The sequence below is a fragment of the Lagenorhynchus albirostris genome, chromosome 16, assembly GCF_949774975.1.
Source record: "Lagenorhynchus albirostris chromosome 16, mLagAlb1.1, whole genome shotgun sequence".
In the NCBI taxonomy this organism is placed as follows: Eukaryota; Metazoa; Chordata; class Mammalia; order Artiodactyla; family Delphinidae; genus Lagenorhynchus; species Lagenorhynchus albirostris.
In genome coordinates, this window is record NC_083110.1 from 46,074,036 (window position 1) to 46,096,843 (window position 22,808).

A 22,808-nucleotide genomic window follows, 5' to 3' on the forward strand; every position below is an offset into this window, starting at 1 on the left:
CTTTGTATATCTTCCCAAGAGAAGGTGTTTCTCTGTGGCAAAACAAAAGAAAATATTTCTCCGGGTAAACCTTAAATTATACAGATGCCTGTACTGACATGAAGATCGTCTGCAAATTAAGGGTCTATAAATAGTATCTTCATAAAAAATTGATTTTGCCCTGTTGAAAAAAGAGACCATTATCTTAGAGGGCACTTAGGTGTTTTAGAAGAAAGTTAAAATTGCAAAAATAACTAGCTAAGGTGACTCAGTTCTGCCAAAATAAATGCAATGGATGCATTTCACAGCTTTAACTGTATTTCACATTTTAAAAAATGTTTTTGGTTATGCAGTATTTACTACATACAAGAGAATATATTGGGTTGGCCAAAAAGTTCGTTCGAGTTTTTCTGTTACGAAAACCCGAACAAACTTTTTGGCCAACACAATATTTAACTTATTTGTCAGGAAAAATAATATTAACATGAACAATCATGAACACACCGCCCAACCTAAAGGCAGACCATTAGCGATAAACCATGGCAGCTCCCTGAGTGTTCCATCCTATCTGATGGAGGCTGAAAATTGCTTCTTTCTGTGCATGTTGGACAAAAAGTTTGAAAGCCCTTGGTCCAAGATGGGGCTCTAATAATAAATTAACCCAGTGCCTTCTGAAATTAAACTGGAGAAGTGATCATGAGTAATGAGACACAGAACAGCTGAATTCAATCATAAAGGAAGGGCACAGGTAAACTGTACATTGTCTTAATCTAGAAACTGCTCATCAGACAGACTTGTAGGAGCTTTTGGTTTTACTCCATGGTCCAAAGCCAGGAGTAGTCATTAGACAGATTACTAGGCACATGACCTGAAATATGACAGGTCAACTGGAAATTGTTCCAAACTGAGGTAAGGTATTACTAAGCCAAGACAAACTGGTTCCCCCATGCAGAGCCTTAAACACATCAGACACCATAAGAAGAAAAAGAAAAGGAGCACATGGACTAATAACAACGAACTTCATGCATCATGGAGAAAAGGACAAATAACTTGAGTGGGGAAAATCAAAGAAAATAGTCAATAATTTTGTTGTAACAGGGAGTTAAACAGCTTATATTATGGGGAAGCATTAAGATAAAGAAATTAAAGAGTTTACAATATACGTCTAAAGAAAGGACATATACACTAAGCTAGTGAGAGAGTCAGTATAAATTGTGTGACTAAAAACTACATATTGAGAATAAGGAAGTCTAACATGCAATGCAAATTAAATGGTACAGTAAATACATGCTAAGGAGGAGACGGAAAAGGGAAGATAAGCTTAACTAAGAAAGCAATGACATTTAAAGACCATCTTAAGGATGGCATACAACAAAGTGGGGACACCTACATGAACACAGTTTGCCAATTATCAAAGTGACACTCTCCCTCAGCACCCGACACTGTCTGCCTTGTTTTATAGCTGCTGGGATACACAGCATCCAACTGCATCGTACTCTAAGATTACTGAAGGCTGGGTCCAGGGCTTGGATTTTTTAAGCCTCCAGACGTCCAGACCTTGACATGGGACATGTTCTACAAATGTTAGAAGAAAAAAAAAAATTAAGAGTCAAGTTGGTCAACCCTAAATACCTTATTTAAATGCCTTATTTGAAGTGATAACCTCTGATGAAGGTTGACCTCTTCAATGCAGGAGGAAGACTGTAGTACAACAGATGATGGGGAACACTGTTTCTCAACTTAAAAAGGAAGTTCTCTGTACAAGGGGTGTGTGTGTGTGTGTGTGTGTGTGTGTCCTGAAAGGGAGACAGGGTGGTACCTAATGGGTGAAAAAGGAGCAGATCAGTTCAGGTTGAAATATGCTGCAGTAACAACACCAGCATTTTGGAGGCCAACAACAGAGAAAGGTTTATTTCTGGTCCTGTTTGGTTCTTTGCAGGTGAGCCAAGGCTGGGCTCCATGTTGTCTTCACTCTGCGACCAAGGCAGAAGGAGCACCCCTAACTGGGACAGGCTGATCTCACGGCAAAGAGAAAAGAAAGACGGCAGAATCAGGCAATGTCTCTTCCATTTCTGCCTGGAAATGGCACATCATTGGTATTTACATTTCTTATTATTTGCAAGGCCTATGGCAAGCCAGCCACAGGGCTCAGCCCTCAGTGGGGTGGGAAAGAATATCCTCTCACAGGATGGAGGGTGGGTAGGGAGGAACAGCAAATGTTTTGACAATAATATAATCTACCACAAAGGAAATGGAAAATGGCTAGCGAAGTGCTTTCTTCCCTTCAGTAGTGATAGAAGAAGATGTCCTATTATAAAAAAGCAGTCTTTCCATGTCTGTGGTACTTTTTGGTGTTTTCATAATATTTCAGATATTGTCTCACTGTATCCTTACAACCAACCCGGTGTGATCCCAGGACTTGCCCAAGGCCCCAGCAGCTCCTGAACTGGAACCCCAAGTCTGGTGACCTCTCACCAAAGGAGCCTTTGAGGCCTCTGATTCACCTGCAAAATGGAGATAATCCTTGACACGTCCTAAGAAGGTTGCTGAAAGATTAAGTAAAACAACATATTTAAAACACATAAGCACATAAAAGTACTCAACAAATATAAGGTAGTATTATTATTAAATTATGATATCTATGTCTTAACCCATGTCTTTCCCAAATTAAATTTAATCACAAATAGTTTGTTTAAATTCCTTAAGAAGAAAATGCATTTATTAATGATGTTTCCTTCCCCTGTCAAAACCATAAGCTCCCCTAGTTGAGTTTTATCTGTACATACACACTTTCCCCATGACTTCTCTTACTTGTTTACTCCCTGACTGATCAGTTTCTTAAGATTCTCAAGAAGTTTCAGAAGGCAGCACTATTAATAATTTTTATTTCTTCCCAAACAAGAGAAATTAAGGAAAACTGAAGACACCCAGTCTTCATTTCAAGTATGATACAGATTCCACGCGTGGCTCCCAACTGAGAATGAATAAAGGACTTAGCATCAAAGGCTCCAGCCCTAATTAGCACTACTTGCCTTCGCTCTTTGCATTCTACCAAACTACAGTTCCAGCCTTTCCCCAGAATGGAATCTTCCTTTCCCACCTCTGCCTCTTGGCTCAAACTGTTTGTCCTACCTAGAGTATTCCCTAGGCACTGCCCCAACTCTGTTCAAAGATCCTGCCCAAATATTGAATAATTAGGTAAGTGCACCACAGTGCATACACAAAGATGTTCATCATAGTGTGCTTTACAAGAATGAAAAGTTAAAAACAACCTAAATGCCCACTAATAGGGAAATGGTTAAATCCATTACAGACCACATATACATGGAATGCTACAAAACAATAACAAAAATGATGTAGATTATACCTATTGAGGTGGCGTGGTCTCAGTATATTATCAGTTGAATCAGGTTTCAAAACAATATTAATAATGACCCATTTTAGGGAGGAAAAATATGTATCTAATCTAGACACAGGAAGAGTATGGCAGAATACAAAAACAAAGCTAATAATGGTATCTCTGGGTAGTGATAATGATTTTTCGAATCTTAGTAATTTTCACACTTTAAAGCTCTTTCCAATTAGCATTGTTAACTTTTATAATCTAAAAAAGTGTATTTTAATTAAAAGGCATTAATCATTAATACCCAATTCAAATGTCATCTGTTCCTGAAACCCTCCTCGCCTCCCCCACCCCCCGGTCTAGCCCACCCTTATCACACAGGTAATTCCTCTCTCCTGTCTGTTTCCTGAGAGTCTAATATATCTATTATAACATTTACCACATTTGTTTTGAAATGGCAGTTTTCTTTGTTCAGGCTTGATTATCAACTCCTGAAGTGGAATAAGCCTGTTTTACATTTACTGGAATCTACCCTAATAACCCATGACCCAAGTATCCAGAAACTACTGAGTGTGTTCATTTGAACATAAAGAAAGGCTATAAAATTTACACATTTGAAGACTGTACACCTAGTAGTGCTCTAATCAACATTCATCTATAGTGGGGATGTTCAGAAATTGCATAGGGTCCATTCTGGAGAGAGAAATGGTCAATCAGGATATTTTATCTGTGGCAAAATTTCTCTATTAATCATTACTCCCATGTTTGCTTTCAAAGTTACCAAAGACACCCTTATTCAACTTGTTTAAGACGTGGGTTAATATTTCTTAATCCAGAGGCAAGTCTCTCAGATTTTTATCCATGAGCTTCCTCTTCAAACGGACAAGAACTACTTTTGCAATAATCCAAGTCCAATCCTGACTCAGTAGGAAATATAAATACCTATTGTTTTAGGAAGAAATAAGGGAAATAAATGTTTTAAGATTATGTAAGTCTGATTCAGGGAATTGACACAAATGAATGTTTTGAAATATCCAAGGCATTTTTTGAAGGTTCAATAAAGAATGTGTTTTGAGAACTAGGTGGGTGAGATTTAAAATAAAAACAACCACCACGATCTTAGCTGTTACTTAGCAATTTCAGGCTTCAATTGTTCCCTTCTAAAGGGCAACTGAGAAAACTGAAGAAACTGCTTCCAGAAGAAACACTGAGATATCTGATCCAGTTTCCTTTCTTCCTTCCATTTTATTCCCTAAGATTTTAATCCAGCCAGTATGAACTTTAAACTGCCCAGGTTTTTTGTTTGGTTTTGTTTCGCTCTCTCTGGAGACAATTCCTTTTCCTTAATTTCTGAATCAAAAGCAAAGCTACATGCCATGGTTAGTTAGGGGCACCCTGGCTGCTTGTCCCCAAAGTGTCACTACCTGAGGAAATGCAGAGTCACGGGAGTACAGAGAAGGGAAAGAAGGAAGTTCAAAAGGGAGTGAACAGTCTGACTTATCTCCAAGCACTGGCACTCGAAAGCCAGAAGAAGTGAGGGGTGCCAGGGGCCAGTTACAAAGCTGAGTTAACAACGTGAGAATGCCAGTCACACTCTTAAGAAAATAAGTCTAAATTCTAAACTGATCCTGACCCTTATCTTCATTCCAGAAGCTATGAGGGCATGATAACTTGGTTTACTTAGCATGGATTCAAAACCAGGCCAGGTTTGCTTTTTTTTTTTTTAACATCTTTATTGGAGTATAATTGCTTTATAATGGTGTGTTAGTTTCTGCTTTATAACAAAGTGAATCAGTTATACATATACACATGTTCCCATATCTCTTCCCTCTTGCGTCTGCCTTCCTCCCACCCTCCCTATCCCACCCCTCTAGGTGGTCACAAAGCACCGAGCTGATCTCCCTGTGCTATGCAGCTGCTTCCCACTAGCTAGCTATTTTACGTTTGGTAGTGTATATATGTCCATGCCACTCTCTCACTTTGTCACAGCTTCCCCTTCCCCTTCCCCATATCCTCAAGTCCATTCTCTAGTAGGTCTGTGTCTTTATTCCCGTCTTACCCCTAGGTTCTTCATGACCTTTTTTTTTTTTCTTAAGATTCCATATATATGTGTTAGCATACGGTATTTGTCTTTCTCTTTCTGACTTACTTCACTCTGTATGACAGACTCTACGTCCATCCACCTCACTATAAATAACTCAAATTTCGTTTCTTTTTATGACTGAGTAATACTCCACTGTATACATGTGCCACATCTTCTTTATCCATTCATCTGATGATGGACACTTAGGTTGCTTCCATGTCCTGGCTATTGTAAATAGTGCTGCAATGAACATTGTGGTACATGTCTCTTTCTGAATTATGGTTTTCTCAGGGTATATGCCCAGTGGTGGGATTGCTGGGTCATATGGTAGTTCTATTTGTAGTTTCTAAGGAACCTCCATACTGTTCTCCATAGTGGCTATAGCAATTCACATTCCCACCAACAGTGCAAGAGTGTTCCCTTTTCTCTACACCCTCTCCAGCATTTATCGTTTCTAGTTTTTTTGATGATGGCCATTCTGGCCGGTGTGAGATGATATCTCATTGTAGTTTTGATTTGCATTTCTCTAATGATTAATGATGTTGACCAAACCAAACTCTTACCACCAGGGCTGAGAAAGATAATTGAAGATTTGTGGCTTGGAAATGTCTTCACAATAGGAAACTTACAATCAGTGGTGAGCTGGGGCCAGCTCATACCAGTCCCTTAGAACAAATTGCATATTCTCAGGATTTTTGGCAAGGCAGTTGTTAAACACACCATCATTACAAGTTAAATTACATAAACAGACAATTAAACGATACTAAGAACAAAGATCATAAATACTCAAAACACGTCACTTCCTGTTTCACTATTATCAATGCTCTTGATGTTCTTTGCAACTATTGTACCTGGTTGGTAGGAGATCATAAAACAGTGTGCTCCTGCACATCCCTTCCCAACTCTGCTGGCGGTGACTTTTGCTGGTAGTGTGAAATCAGCTATGGTGGGAGTGTTCACACCATGGAAATCAGCAAACACTACAACCCCCTCCCCCCGTCAGGGCTGGCTCTAAACATTTACCTGCATATCACTACCTGCAATGTTAACCCACCACTGCCTGACAGGAGCTCAGGAAGTTCAGCTGGCCAGTCTTCTAAGTCAGGAAAAAGGCTTGCAAACTATAAATCATGATACAAATATGCGGATAGAAAGTAACTACTTTTATTGTGGCCCTGGAATGTACCAGTCACAGCACAAAGTACTATCCCCATGGTATTTCGTTTCATGAGAGGTATTATCAAATCCAATATACAGATGAGTCAACTGAGATTGAGAGGCTGAGTAACCAGGTCTATGAATGTCTGACTCAAAAATGTATGATCTTTCCAGTAACTACCCCACTTACTAACGTTATCATTACCATAACGAAACCAAAACCAACCACCTATAACTGTCAGATAATTAACAAGCACTAATGGCCTTTGATATGTAAAAGAAAATGGTGTAACGAAGAGGAATAGACAAAGAGCTGACTTTTATTCATATTCACCAAGTTTATTCATATTTACCTCCAAAATGTACCCACAAAAAGTGGGTAAGAAATGGGGACCACAGAACCAATGGAATGAAGAATGATCTGCATTTGAGAAGGGCTACTCCAAGGTTAATGTAAAAGGAATCCTCTTTCAACTCTTTAAATACTTATGCTCTATCCACCAAACTGACATACCCAACCTAAGATGACACATTCTACCAAGAAAGAATAATGCAAAAGCAAAATTTCTTAAATGTTGGCACCAAATTTCTGTAGTGTTTGCATATTTACTTTTCAAAATTTTCTCTTTTAAACTTTTGAGGTATTTAATTGTGCTGTTATTTTACCATGGTTTCTTACAGAAAATTCACCCTGTAGTCAACGGAATTCTAAAGGGCTAACAAAATTTTACTCACTGATTATTTTTTAAAATTCTTGTCATCTTGGCTTCCTATAAGTTACCGGCTTCTCCCACTGTTTCTGTACATTTCCATCACCTGCCATGAGAAGAAAGAATCTGATTATATGTCTCATAAAGACCATTTCCTGGTTTCTACTACATTAGTCTTTTCCTTTCTTTATACCCAAAACACACAGAAAAATATAGTTGTCTATCCATTTCTCTCCAAAATCAAAAAGGCAGGAGAGAACACCACAAAAGATCACCTCAAGAGAAAGAACTTGAAAGAGCAGTATTTCTACTCTTGGGGTTTGGGGTGGACACTCTTAAAATACCCTCCCTTATGTTTTCAGGAAGAAATTTTTAGTCTTTCTTGGGAGAAAGCAGTATTAGAGTAAGCCACTTTCTCTCTCTATCTCTCCCCCCCAGCCCCTCCTCCCTTCTCAAAAGCAAGTGACTTACCACCTGGGAAGGCTAGAGTAAGCACTGGCTTAGTGCTGAGGCAGCACACAGAGCTGGGCAGCAAGGCCCTCCCTCTTGTTCTCTCCAACACCTAGGGCCAAGCTAACTTCCACACAGTAAGCAGGACAAGGGCTGCCTGCTTCTGGGAGGGCCAGCCAGCTCTCTCTGCCAGCTTCTCTCCAGCTGTTACCATACTAGGATGACTAGATCAGGGTTACTAAGGTCCAATTCATGCTTTACAGAAGGGGGTAACTGACAATTCTCAGTTCTCCAATCCTGTTTTTATCAGTAATTAAGCTACTATCTATGTTGCTTCCCACTTGAGCTGCTCTATTTCTCAAATTGTTTAAAGATTATACGATTAGGGACTAAGATGGCGGAGTAGAAGGACGTGATCTCACTCCCTCTTGGGAGAACACCAGAATCACAACTAGCTGCTGGACAATCATCGACAGGAAGACACTGGAACTCACCAAAAAAGATACCCCACATCCAAAGACAAAGGAGAAGCCACAGTGAGACAGTAGGAGGGGCACAATCACAGTAAAATCAACTCCCATAACTGCTGGGTGGGTGACTCACAGATTGGACAACACTTATACCACAGAAGTCCATCCACTGGAGTGAAGGTTCTCTGAGCCCCACATCAGGCTTCCCAACTGGGGGTCTGGAAACGGGAGGAGGAATTCCTAGAGAATCAGACTTTGAAGACTAGTGGGATTTGATTGCAGGACTTCAACAGGACTGGGGGAAACAGAGACTCCACTCTTAGAGGGCAAACACAAAGTAGTGTACGCATCAGGACCCAGGGGAAGGAGCAGTGACCCAAGGGGAGACTGAACCAGACCTACCTGCTAGTGTTGGAGGGCCTACTGCAGAGGTAGGTGGTGGCTGTGGCTCACAGTGAGGACAAGGACACTGGCAGCACAAGTTCTGGGAAGTATTCCTGGGCGAGAGCCCTCCGAGAGTCCACCATTAGCCCCACCAAAGAGCCCAGGTAGGCTCCAGTGTTGGGTTGTCTCAGGCCAAACAACCAACAGGGAGGGAACCCAGCCCCAGAATCAGCAGTCAGGCGGATTAAGTTTTACTGACCTCTACCCACCAGAGCAACAGTCAGCTCTACCTACCATCAGTCCCTCCCATCAGGGAACTTTCACAAGCCTCTTAGATAGCCTCATCCACCACAGGGCAGACAGGAGAAGCAAGAAGAACTACAATCCTGCAGCCTGTGGAACAAAAACCACATTCACAGAAAAATAGACAAGATGAAAAGGCAGAGGGCTATGTACCAGATGAAGGAACAAGATACAACCCCAGAAAAAAAATTAAATGAAGTGGAGATAGGAAACCTTCCAAAGAAAGAATTCAGAATAATGATAGTGAAGATGATCCAGGACCTCGGCAAAAGAATGGAGACAAAGATTGAGAAGATGTAAGAAATGTTTAACAAAAACCTAGAGAATTAAAGAACAAACAAACAGAGATGAACGATAAAAATAACTGAAATGAAAATTACACTAGAAGGAATCAATAGCAGAATAACTGAGGCAGAAGAACGGATAAGTAACCTGGAAGACAGAATGGTGGAATTAACTGCTGTGGAACAGAATAAAGAAAAAAGAATGAAAAGAAATGAAGACAGCCTAAGAGACCTCAGGAACAACATTAAACGCAACAACATTCGCATTATAGGGGTCCCAGAAGGAGAAGAGAGAGAAAGGACCTGAGAAAATATTTGAAGAGATTATAGTCAAAAACTTCCCTAACATGGGAAAGGAAATAGCCACCAGGTCGAGGAAGCGCAGAGGGTCCCATACAGGATAAACCCAAGGAGAAACACACCGAGACACAAAGTAATCAAACTGGCAAAAATTAAAGACAAAGTAAAATTAATGAAAGCACCAAGGAAAAAATAACATACAAGGGAACTCCCATAAGGTTAACAGCTGATTTCTCAGCAGAAACTCTGCAAGCCAGAAGGGAGTGGCATGATATACTTAAAGTGATGAAAAGGAAGAACCTACAACCAAGATTACTCTACCTGGCAAGGATCTCATTCAGATTGGATGGAGAAATCAAAAGCTTTACAGACAAGTAAAAGTTAAGAGAATTCAACACCACCAAACCAGCTCTACAACAAATGCTCAAGGAACTTCTCTAAGTGGGAAACAGAAGAGAAGAAAAGGAACTACAAAAACAAACCCAAAACACTTAAGAAAATGGTCATAGGAACATACATATCGATAATTACCTTAAACGTGAATGGATTAAATGCTCCAAACAAAAGACACGGGCTTGCTGAATGGATACAAAAACAAGACTCATATATATGCTGACTACAAGAGACCCATTTCAGACCTAGGGACACATTCAGACTGAGAGTGAGGGGACGGAAAAAGATATTCCATACAAATGGAAATAAACAGAAAGCTGTTTATATCCTATTTTATTTTATAAAGCTGTTTATATCCTATTTTATTTTATCAAACAGAAAGCTGTTTATATCCTATTTTATTTTATCATATCAGATAAAATAGACTTTAAAATAAAGAATGTTACAAGAGACAAGGAAGGACGCTACATAATGATCAAGGGATCAATCCAAGAAGAAGATATAACAATTATAAATATACATGCACCCAACATAGGAGCACCTCAATACATAAGGCAACTGCTAACAGCTATAAAAGAGGAAATCAACAGTAACACAATAATAGTGGGGGACTTTAACATCTCACTTACACCAATGGACAGATCACACAAAATGAAAATAAATAAGGAAACACAAGCTTTAAACGACACAATAGACCAGACAGACTTGATATTTATAGGACATTCCATCCAAAAACAGCAGATTATACATTTTTCTCAAGTGCACAGGGAACATTCTCCAGGACAGATCACATCTTGGGTCACAAATCAAGCCTCAGTAAATTTAAGAAAATGGAAATCGTATCAAGCATCTTTTCTGACCACAACACTATGAGATTAGATACGAATTACAGGGAAAAAAACGTAAAAAACACAAACACATGGAAGCTAAACAATACGTTACTAAATAACCAAGAGATCACTGAAGAAATCAAAGAGGAATTCAAAAAATACCTAGAGACAAATGACAATGAAAACATAAAGATCCAAAACCTATGGGATGCAGCAAAAGCAGTTCGAAGAGGGAAGTTTATAGCAATATAATCTTACCTCAAGAAACAACAAACATCTCAAATAAACAATCTAACCTTGCACCTAAAGGAACTAGAGAAAGAAGAACAAACCACACCCAAAGTTAGTAGAAGGAAAGAAATGATAAAGATCAGAGCAGAAATAAATAAAATAGAAACAAAAAAAAAACCAATAGCAAAGATCAGTAAAACTAAAAGCTGGTTCTTTGAGAAGATAAACAAAATTGATAAACCATTAGCCAGGCTCATCAAGAAAAAGAGGGAGAGGACTCAAATCAATAAAATTAGAAATGAAAAAGGAGAAGTTACAAAAGACACTGCAGAAAAACAAAGCATCCTAAGAGATTACTACAAGCAACTCTATGCCAATAAAATGGACAACCTGGAAGAAATGGACAAATTCTTAGAAAGGTATAACCTTCCAAGACTGAACCAGGAAGAAATAGAAAAAATGAACAGACCAATCACAAGTAATGAAATTGAAACTGTGATGAAAAATCTTCCAACAAACAAAAGTCCAGGACCAGATGGCTTCACATTCAAATGTCTGAATTCTATCAAACATTTAGAGAAGAGCTAACACCCATCCTTCTCAAACTCTTCCAAAAAATTGCAGAGGAAGGAACACTCCCAAACTCATTCTATGAGGCCACCATCACCCTGATACTAAAATCAGACAAAGACAGTAAAAAAAAGAAAATTACAGACTAATATCACTGATGAATAAAGATGCAAAAATCCTCAACAAAATACTAGCAAGCAGAATCCAACAACACATTAAAAGGATCATACACCATGATCAAGTGGGATTTATCCCAGGGATGCAAGGATTCTTCAATATACATAAATCAATCAATGTGATACACCATATTAACAAACTGAAGAAGAAAAACCATATCATCATCTCAATAGATGCAGAGAAAGCTTTTGACAAAATTCAACACCCATTTATGATAAAAACTCTCCAGAAAGTGGGCATAGAGCAAACCTACCTCAACATAATAAAGACCATATACAACAAACCAACAGCAAACATCATCCTCAATGGTGAAAAACTGAAAGCATTTCCTCTAAAATCAGGAACAAGACAAGGATGTCCACTCTCGCCACTATTATTCAACATAGTTTTAGAGGTCCTAGCCACGGCAATAAGAGAAGAAAAAGAAATAAAAGGAATACAAATTTCAAAAGAAGAAGTATAACTGTCACTGTTTGCAGATGACATGATACTATATGTAGAGAATCCTAAAGATGCCACCAGAAAACTACTAGAGCTAATCAATAAATTTGTAAAGTTGCAGGGTACAAAATTAATGCACAGAAATCTCTTGCATTCCTATACACTAATGATGAAAAATCTGAAAGAGAATTTAAGGAAACACTCCCATTTACCACTGCAACAAAAAGAATAAAATACCTAGGAATAAACCTACCTAGGGAGACAAAAGACCTGTATGCAGCAAACTATAAGACACTGATGAAAGAAATTAAAAATGATACCAACAGATGGAGAGATATACCATGTTCTTGGATTGGAAGAAAATATTGTGAAAATGACTATACTACCCAAAGCAATCTACAGATTCAATGCAATCCCTATCAAACTGCCAATGGCAATTTTTACAGAACTAGAACAAAAAAAATCTTAAATCTGTATGGAGATACAAAAGACCCCAAATAGCCAAAGCAGTCTTGCGGGAAAAAAAAAAAGAAGCTGGAGGAGTCAGACTCCCTGACTTCAGACTATACTGCAAAGCTACAGTAATCAAGACAATATTCTACTGGCACAAAAACAGAAACATAGATCAATGGAACAAGATAGAAAGCCCAGTGATAAACCCACGTACCTATGGTCAACTAATCTATGACAAAGGAGGTAAGGATATACAGTGGAGAAAAGACAGTCTCTTCAATAAGTGGTGCTGGGAAAACTGGACAGCTACATGTAAAATAATGAAATTAGAACACTCCCTAACACCATACACAAAAATAAACTCAAAATGGATTCGAGACCTAATGTAAGACTGGACACTATAAAACTCTTAGAGGAAAACATAGGAAGAACGCTCTTTGACATAAATCACAGCAAGATCTTTTTTGATCCACCTCCTAGAGTAATGGAAATAAAAACAAAAATAAACAAAAGGGACCTAATCAAACTTACAAGCTTTTGCAAAGCAAAAGAAACTACAAACAAGACGAAAAGACAACCCTCAGAATGGGAGAAAATATTTGCAAACAAATCCACAGACAAAGGATTAATCTCCAAAATATATAAACAGCTCATGCAGCTCAATATTAAAAAAACAAACAACCCAATCCAAAAATGGGCAGAAGACCTAAATAGACATTTCTCCAAAGAAGACATACATATGGCCTAGAAGCACATGAAAAGCTGCTCAACATCACTAATTATTAGAGAAATGCAAATCAAAACTACAATGAGGTATCACCTCACACCAGTTAGAATGGGCATCATCAGAAAATGTACAAACAACAAATGATGGAGAGGGTGTGGACAAAAGGGAACCCTCTTGTACTGTTGGTGGGAATGCAAATTGATACAGCCACTACGGAGGTTCCTTAGAAAACTAAAAATAGAATTACCATATGATCCAGCAATCCCACTACTGGGCATACACACAGAGAAAACCATAATTCAAAAAGACACATGCACCCCAATGTTCATTGCAGCACTGTTTACAATAGGCAGGTCATAGAAGCAACCTCAATGCCCATCGACAGATGAATGGATAAAGAAGATGTGGTACATATATGCAATGGAATATTACTCAGCCATAAAAAGGAATGAAATTGGGTCATTTGTAGAGACGTGGATGGATCTAGAGACTGTCATACAGAGTGAAGTAAGTCAGAAAGAGAAAAACAAATATCGTATATTAACGCATTTATGTGGAGCCTAGGAAAATGGTACAGATGAACCGGTTTGCAGGGCAGAAATAGAGACACAGATGTAGAGAACAAACGTATGGACACCAAGGGGGGAAAGTGGTGGTGGGGTGGGAGTGTGTGTGATGAATTGGGCGATTGGGATTGACATGTATACACTGATGTGTATAAAATGGATGACTAATAAGAACCTGCTGTATAAAAAAATAAATAAAATCAAAAATTAAAATAAATAAAATAAAAATAAAGATTATAGGATAGAAAGGTAAATGATAAAGCAACCCAAACCGCCAATATCTATCAAAGGACAATGCCCAGATAAAACCTTGGCTCAAAATCCTACCACTTCCTAGCCACGTGTCCTTGGGAAAATCCATTCACATTTACCCAGCCTCAATTTCTTTATTTCTGAAAGAGAATCAAATGGCCCCTACTATACTGTTTGGTTGTAAGAATTTAAAAAAATGAAAGACATGATCTGCCAAAGTCAAACTTTGATCTAACAAGGGTATCACCCCAGCACCAGGAACACCCAGAGTTCAACGATCAGACTTGCTACTTCGTCCATATATACAATTCAAATAGCGCAGATTCCTGTAATTCATGGAATAATGGATTATGCTCAGCAAAGTGCCCCCCTTTTCCAAAGGAAGTCATTCAGAATGATGTTTTACTTCTGTTTTTCAATTTCCTAACATTTTAGGGTCCCCAACCAAGCGGTAGGAAGTTCCAATTTCTTTCTCTTCACAGAACAGCCCAAATGAAAACATCTTACTTCTAGCAAGTAGAATGCAGCAATTGCTCATTTTATGTGAAGAACATATGGCTCCAAGTAGACAACACTTATAAAATAGAAACCTGTTAACTTTCCTCACCTGAAGCCTCAGTGTTAAAGGCATTCAGAGAGAAGAGATTAATATTAATTGTAAAATGGCTCCATACACTGAGGTACCATGAGAGGCGGTGTCACCTCGGTTATAGAACAGGCAGAAACCCCAAGCTATCCAGAACATTAAGGTGTGTGCGTGTCTGTAAGAGGGGCATAAAGAAGGGAGAGAATGGAAAAACACCCCATCAATACAGAGAGCTTCCTGGTAACAAAGAAAGAACTTGTCAACACCAATAAAAATAGCAGGGAAGGAATGAAGAGTCAAAGATTTCTATTGTAGATTGTACCCAACACCGAGGACCATTCTATTCTCATCGGCTGGCTGTAGCTTTATACTCCAGGTTACTTGGTATGGAAGGCTTTGAAAAGCATGGAAAATGCAGAGAGTTTGATATAAGTTTAAAATACATAGTCTTGAACTCTACCTCTGCTATTTAATAGCAGTGTGGTCTCTGTCAAGTAAGTTAATCCTCTAAGCCTCAGTTTCCAGGTCTGTAAAATAAGGACAATAATACATACCTCGGAGAGCAGTTATGCAGACTAGAGATCATGCATGTACAGTGCCCACCACAGACTATGTCCCCAAAATAGAATTACAATTATTGTGTTTGCTAGTGCAAGTATGATAGTCCATCAAATTCAGACTCTTTCTCTAGGTGAACATTTCGGAAAGAGGTTCAAATCACACTTTTGACAACAACATGAAACTCTTCTAAGCTGATCTGAATGAAGTGTTAAATAAAAATCTCCATCTTAGTTGGTAGCCTTTACTAACATGCAAACCAAAAGTTATAGCTATGCATTTGTTAGCATTCTTCATATCAGTACTGAGTTTCTTTTTTTTTTTTTTTTTTTGCGGTACGCAGGCCTCTCACTGTTGTGGCCTCTCCCATCGCGGAGCACAGGCTCCGGATGCGCAGGCTCAGCGGCCATGGCTCACGGGCCCAGCCGCTCCGCGGCATGTGGGATCCTCCCGGACCGGGGCACGAACCCGTGTCCCCTGCATCGGCAGGTGGACTCTCAATCACTGCGCCACCAGGGAAGCCCCTGAGTTTCTTTTTTTGATGATAAATTCTTGAAGAAGGGAATGAAAATTTTCCACTAGTGCTAATTCTTCTGGTGTGCATTGTAATGCCAAGTACTCAGCAGACATCTGTGGAAAATAAAAGCCACACTGCGAATGCCAGTAGCCTATCACCAAGGCTAGCTTCACTTCACAGCCTCATCAACAACAGTATGGATTTGTCAGCTACGTTTTCAAGAAAAACAAAGACCACAAGGTGAGGCACTACCAACTTTTTTTTTTTTTTTTGTGGTACACGGGCCTCTCATTGTTGTGGCCTCTCCCGTTGCGGAGCACAGGCTCCGGACGCACAGGCTCAGCGGCCATGGCTCACGGGCCCAGCTGCTCCACGGCATGTGGGATCTTCCCGGACCAGGGCACGAACCCGTGTCCCCTGTATCGGCAGGTGGACTCTCAACCACTGCGCCAACAGGGAAGCCCGGCACTACCAACTTTTAAACAGAACTTTCTATCTACAAAAAGTTCTCCTTGACCCCTTCATCGCTTTGGGACTCATTCCAGTGGTGCTGACTGCTCAGAGTAAACTGAGTACTCTTCTTGTACGTTCAAAACCTGTGTACAATGCCCACAAGAAAATGTCTCATTACAGTTTAGTTGCTCCTGATTTTTTAACAAACACATGTTCTTTGCTATGATGGAAAATATTTTAACAGGTTCAAGGAATCAATTTCATCCTCAAAGATGGTCACTTGCCACCACCAGGGTTATTTGAAAGAATTAGAAGTGATTTCAACAACTGACTAATGAACTACCCATGTGGCAGAAGACACTGTGCTCAGTCCTGGGGCTGGGGAAGGAGTTACAAGGTGGTTGAGATGAAGTTCATCCATGAGAATGCAGTGCAATGGCAGTATCACCAGAATACAAGCAATTAACTTAGCTGGTGCACTGAAGGAGAATAATGTGGATGTATAAATCCTGGCTGGGACAGTTAAAAACTCAATATTTCTTAATCATACCTGACATACAATGTTTATATTCTACAACAGTCACGCAGGAACCTGGCTAAAAAGAATACGCTCCTTTTTGAACATACACTTTATCTTCTAGGGCGAGGCCAAGCTCCCACAAGGCGGAAGGAGACTGGCAGGCATCAAAACCAAGATCATTTGAGAGATGCTAGAGGATGTCACTTGCACTAAGGCTGCAGAAGTGGATAGAAGCTCTTGTAAGACATGGTTGTATTGGATTCTTAGCCTCTTTTCTCCTAAGGAGTTAGCTCATGAAGAGGGATTTAGACTTTCTCTATGGGAGATAGTGTCCTATGGTCATTAAAAGCATGTGCTTTGCAGTCACACAAAACTGCATTCCCCAATCTACCTTAAAGACCTTGAGGATGTTCTTTAATTCCTCTGAGCTTCAGTTTCTTCATCAATAGAATGAGACTAACAGTAGTACTACAGCTTAATGTTGTTCTATGGGTTAAAGACATAATGCCTGCAAACAGTTTAATAAAGCTCATGGCACACAGTAAGTGCTCATTAAATGTTGTTGTTATTGGAAGAAGTAAACTATCCTCATCCTTAAGAGGCAAAGCAAGTTCCAAGGCAACATTAACAACAAAAAAAAAGAGGTATCCTCATGAGTTCAGAAATGTTCTGGCCCACTTCACCAGAAAAAAATCTTGGTCTAAAGTTTCATTTAGTAATAAAGCACAAATTGCTCCTATATCAGTGCACATACCTTGGGAGCAAAGTAAGAGCGGCAGCAGCAATCAGAGGCTTATTGGCCAGTGAGAAAATCAGAACTGTTCGTATCACCCACACAGAAACAAAACTAAATCACTTGCTTGAGATTCCTCAGCTAATAAATGGCAGAGCTGGGATTCAAACCCAGGCAGCCTGGCTTCAGTTCTTGTCCTTTTTTTAAAAAAAAATTTTATTGGGGTATAGTTGATTCACAATGTTGTTTTAGTTTCAGGTGTTCAGCAAAGTGACATGTTATACATACATATATAACCACTCTTTTTTAGACTCTTTTCCCACACAGGAGTCCTTGTTCTTAACTGACACCATGCTGCCTCCTCAGCATTGAAGAAGAGCAATAACTGGAGACTGAGCAAGTCACAGACCAGGAGCAGGACAGAGAAAGGCAAGAAACCCCCTAAAGATGACTGAAGAGAAGAGGGAAATAAGGGAAATGACACAAAAGAGCAGCTAATGGGGCCAAAGAGTAAAAGGACCCAAACCACTAATGATTCTACATTAAAATCTAAAACACAGTCCTAGCAAGAATTCTAAAAGGATGGCACGGGGAAAGTGAACTAGTGTTGGGATTCAGCACTTGCTTAAGTACAACAGTGAACAGAAGACATAAAAGCTGAGAAGATGCCACTTAGATCGTTTATATAAGCCTCATGCTGACTTAGAAACACCTGCTAGGGAACACGTCACACACACAAAATACCAGCTGTCAGGGGAGAGCCCCCAAAGCATGAGAGTTTCTTACCAAGACTGAGATTCCTGCTATGTTTTCCTTGCGTTTCCACAGTGGAAAAGCGGAAGAAAGGCCACCAGGGTGTTGAATTCTCTGTCGGTCAGAAGAAAGGAGACAGAAGGATGAGAATTGTGCCCTTAGCTAAGTAGGAGAATGTCCAGAGAGGAGAGAAGAGATAAAGAGAAGCCATATTCCTGGCCAGCCTCAAGTGTGGCAGGATCCAAAACGGCCCCTGAGATCCCTGTCTCTTATTATCCATGCCTGTGTAATCCCCTTCCCTTGAGTGGGGGTGGGAACCGTGATTTGCCTGTAACCAACAGAATAACACCAAAATGACGGGACACATGGTTACATCACATAAGACTGTATCGTCCATTCTGCTACGAGATTCTCTCCCTTGCTGGCTTTGAAGAAGCCAGCTGCCAAGCGATGAGCTGCCTACAGAGAGAGCCAGGGGAGGGCAGCCTCCAACTGACAGTTAATAAGCAACTGAAGAGCCCACAAGAAACTGAATTTCTGCCAACAATCACATGAGCGCAGAAGAAAACCCTTCCCCGGTCAAGCCTCAGATGAGACAGCAGCCCTGCTGACACCCTGACTGCAGCCTTATAAAGTACCTAGCCAAATCACAACCAGTCTCCTGACCCACAGAAACTGTGAGAGAGTTTCTGCACTGATTAAGCAACTAAGTTGGTAGTGGCGTTGTCAGGCAGCTACAGATAACCAATACAGAAGGGAAGTGAGGCACAAGTTCCTGATGCAACCACATGTCCTTCTGAGAGAGGAGGAGAAGGAAGGAGAAGGCTAGGGGCCAGGGCCTGGGAGGGTGCTCCTGCCCTCACATTGGCATGCATCCTCCTGTTCAACTATCGACTCAGACACTCAGTTTCCGCTCTTACCACACACATCCTGTCACCCTATTCTTACCATTTGGAAGACAAAGTGGATCATAATGACCAAGGAAAATACAATCTTGTAAATGGCAGTCAGGTTCCCTGGCTGGCCTGCAAAGGCCATTTAACATGCCAAACACTGACACAATTAAATGCCACTTGTAGCAAAACGGCTGGACCTACAGATTATCATACTAAGTCAAGTAAGAAAAAGACAAATATCATATGGTATCACTTACAGGTGGAATCTAAAAAATGGTACAAATGAACTTATTTATAAAACAGAAACAGACTCACAGACATAGAAAACAAACTTATGGTTACCAAAGGGGAAAGGGCTGAGGGGAGGGATAAATAAGAGTTTGTGATCAGCAGATACACACTACTATATATAAAACAGATAAACAACAAGGTCCTACTGTATAGCACAGGGTCATATTCAATATCTTGTAACAAACTGTAATGGAAAAGAATCTGAAAAAATATGTATGTATGTGTGTATAATATATACATATATATATATGTATATATAAACTGAGTCACTTTGCTGTACACCAGAAACTAACACAACATTGTAAATCAACTATACTTCAAATAAATAAATAAATAAATAACAAGAAGAAGAAAAGAAACAGCAAGAGGACTTCGACCATCTTACGAGATATACCATGACCCTACCTATCATAAATAATTTTCACAAAAGTGTGTTTTAAATTTAATTTTCACAAAAGTGTGTTTAAATATAATGGACTTAAATACTTTATAAAACCCATAATTGGAGAGACACATTAGAGATTTTCCATACTGGTGGTTTTGAGACCAGAATAAAAATTCAAACATCTAAAGTTCCATCCAGTTGCTAATATAGGGTCTTTAAAAATCAAACACATATATTTTGAAATCTTCTGAGCAAGTACCAACAGTTTCTACAAATTAATTCAAGTAACAATTCTCAAGCAGAGCATACAGCTACAACTCACTGAGCCAGAGACCTTCTACTTGACTAGGATGTCTTGCTAAAAGCAGAAACTGGTGGGGGTATCCTACACTCACATCATTTGAAAGCTGGAGAATCCTCATGAGTCTTCTCGTCCTGGCCTCATAGTTGACAGATGATAACACATAGACCAAAAGACTTGAAATGACCTGTTCAGGGTCACCCAGCAGCACGGCCTGGGCTTCCTATTTCCCAGGTTTCTTTATGCTCAAGTCTACCCAACTTTAGCTTCAACTCCAGACATAATGAAATCAGTGGTATCAAATATTCTGTGAGGAAAACAATTGGGATTAACTTCCCCTGACTCTACAAAGCTTCAACTTGTAAAAACTAAGCCCTGTGGCAAGAGGAAAGAATAACACTGATTAAACATTCATATTAAGTGTTCAATCCATTTTCAAAAGCAATGCACAGGATTTTCTAAGTAAACTGAGATGCCCCTAAAATAGGCTGCCTTTTCTTGTGAATGATCTGCTTTTTTTTTAATGAATGTTAAGTAGGGAAGAAAGTCAAAAGAGGCATAGAATAAACATTTGTGCAAGTGTGCTTATTCCACTGCTTTAGAAATCCCCACTCCTAAATCCACTGACTCATTGCACAGATATATTCATTACACAGATATTCGTTACACAAATGCTTTGGCGTAGTAGGTGCTGTATATAAGGAACCTGTTTGGACTTAAATAATGTTTACTAATATTTTCAGCAGAAGTAACCACATGTAAACAAGTAACCACTGCAGAGAGAGAGATTTCCAGCCTCTTTTTTTGGTAGGCTATTAAGAATGCAGACTGGAGCTCCCTTTTCTCCTAGAAATTTCTGTACTTAAAATAAAAATCAACTTGTTTTTCTCTGTAATAATACTGCCTTTAAGGCAGCAGTGGGAGTTATCAAAACAAAGGGGTTTAACGTCCCCAGGTCATATCCTTCCAGAACTCTCATTAGGGAAGTCTCTCAGTAGCCTAAAAGAAAGTGGTCTTGCACTCAGCATTTTCCTTCATAATCTTTTCCTCTCAGCACCAAGAACAAATATATGTTTAAAACAAACCAAAAAGAAATAGGGCTTATTTTCTCCCACGCAGCCAGCAGTTTTCTCTCCTCAACATGAACTTACACCTCTACAGGTATTACCTTCACTAGGACCCGATTTAACCCTCCCATTTTAAATGCATCTGAACGCTTTGACATAGTATTAAAAATACTGGTATTACTCAAGGTAAAAATAGACCAACTGTTTGCCACACGCGAGGCTCTTTTCTAAATGTTTCCCCGGTACTAATTCATTTAATCTTGACAAGAGCACCATGAGGCATGTTACTATTATTATCCTAGTTTTACAGAAGATGAAACTGAGGTAGAGTTACTGAGAATGCAGGCACAGTTATTCATGCAACACATTCAATAAAGCATTAGAGGGAAAGCTCCACTCCCCCTGCCTCATGCTTCCATGCGGAGGACTTTCCACTAGCCCAACAGTCCAGTCTCCTTCCCAATCTCCTCCCTGGGAGAGAAGTGGATTATGTGAAAGGTGAGTCTGGGGGAAGGGCCTGGACAACGTGGCCCAGACTCTCCAGAGTACCTCCCTTCTCAGAGCTGGCCTGCCCACAGGCGGGGGAAGTCCAAGCTTCTCCCTCCCGCACTATGAGGGGAAATTGGTCTCACTCGCATGAAATATCAGAAAACCCACTTAGCCACAGTCCTGGAATCAGGGTAATTCCTAATGAACCCCTGCATGTCTACCTCTCATTGGTCTATCCATTGGTCCCAAAATTGGGTGAGAAAGAAGGGTGTTCGTCAACTGTCCATCCTCTCAAGCCCTGGCACTAAGTATTAATGCAGAAATGGGTGGAAAGATCTTTGTGAAAAAGGCAAATATTTCTTTTACAAAAAAAAGAGAAAGAAAAAACCCTCCTCAAAGGGATACAAGAACATAACACAGTTCAACAAGGTATCTGCAGAGCAGGTCATTAGTGACCCTGCTCTTCGAAGTCACCGTCAGGTGGCGTCTAAAAGACAAGGCTACTCCTCTACTTTCTTATCTATGTTGGACCTCAAACCACCATCTCCTTTCCAGATCAATAAAACCACGCAGGTAACCTTCTTTACTGTCGTACCCTAATTTAAGGCAGTGGAAAATTCCTTAGCATTGGTAGCCACATTGGTAGATATATTATCTTCAGCCTGGCCAAGTCTGTATTTTTATCAATTGCATCAATTTCTACCATAGAAAGTACAGTAACAAAAATACTACTCAGAACTCTGTCATCCGGGAATAAAAATGTCTCTAATTTCTAGAGTTATCATTTGATCTTTCCTTTAATCTCGAAATACAATGTGTCTGATTTTAAACATACATTTAAAAGGGCTTTCATTCAGTAATATTGATTTGTTTTTGGCTATAGAGAGATTTTAATGCAGATAGTTTGAGCTTCATGCTTTCTTATTCAAACTGTACTTAATAAGACTAGTTTCCGAAGCCAAAATTTGGAAATAAAAAACAGACCACATTTCTTCCACAGTAAATTTAAAAGCAAAATTAACTTTTTCACAAATGCACATGAGTAAAGGAAGTCAGTCATCCAGCACTGTCAACTTCACAGAAAAGGACAAATGAAGACACAGGCACTTCCATGCCTTAATCCTTGAGCACTCCTGATGCAGGCAAGGCAGCTGT

The 22,808-nt window shown here is 39.7% G+C and overlaps 1 protein-coding gene across 11 annotated transcripts in view; it reads right to left on the reverse strand.

Moving 5' to 3' along the window:
- SGMS1 (sphingomyelin synthase 1) overlaps nucleotides 1–22,808 on the reverse strand; it is a 291,522-nt gene that overhangs the window by 99,277 nt on the left and 169,437 nt on the right. For 10 of the 11 annotated variants that reach the window (XM_060125542.1, XM_060125536.1, XM_060125534.1 and 7 more), the window contains one exon: nucleotides 7,299–7,379. The exons of the other annotated variant lie outside the window; for it this stretch is intronic. The gene's annotated coding sequence lies outside the window, so the exon portion shown is untranslated. The remainder of the gene's footprint in view (nucleotides 1–7,298; nucleotides 7,380–22,808) is intronic. 11 annotated transcript variants of the gene reach the window in all.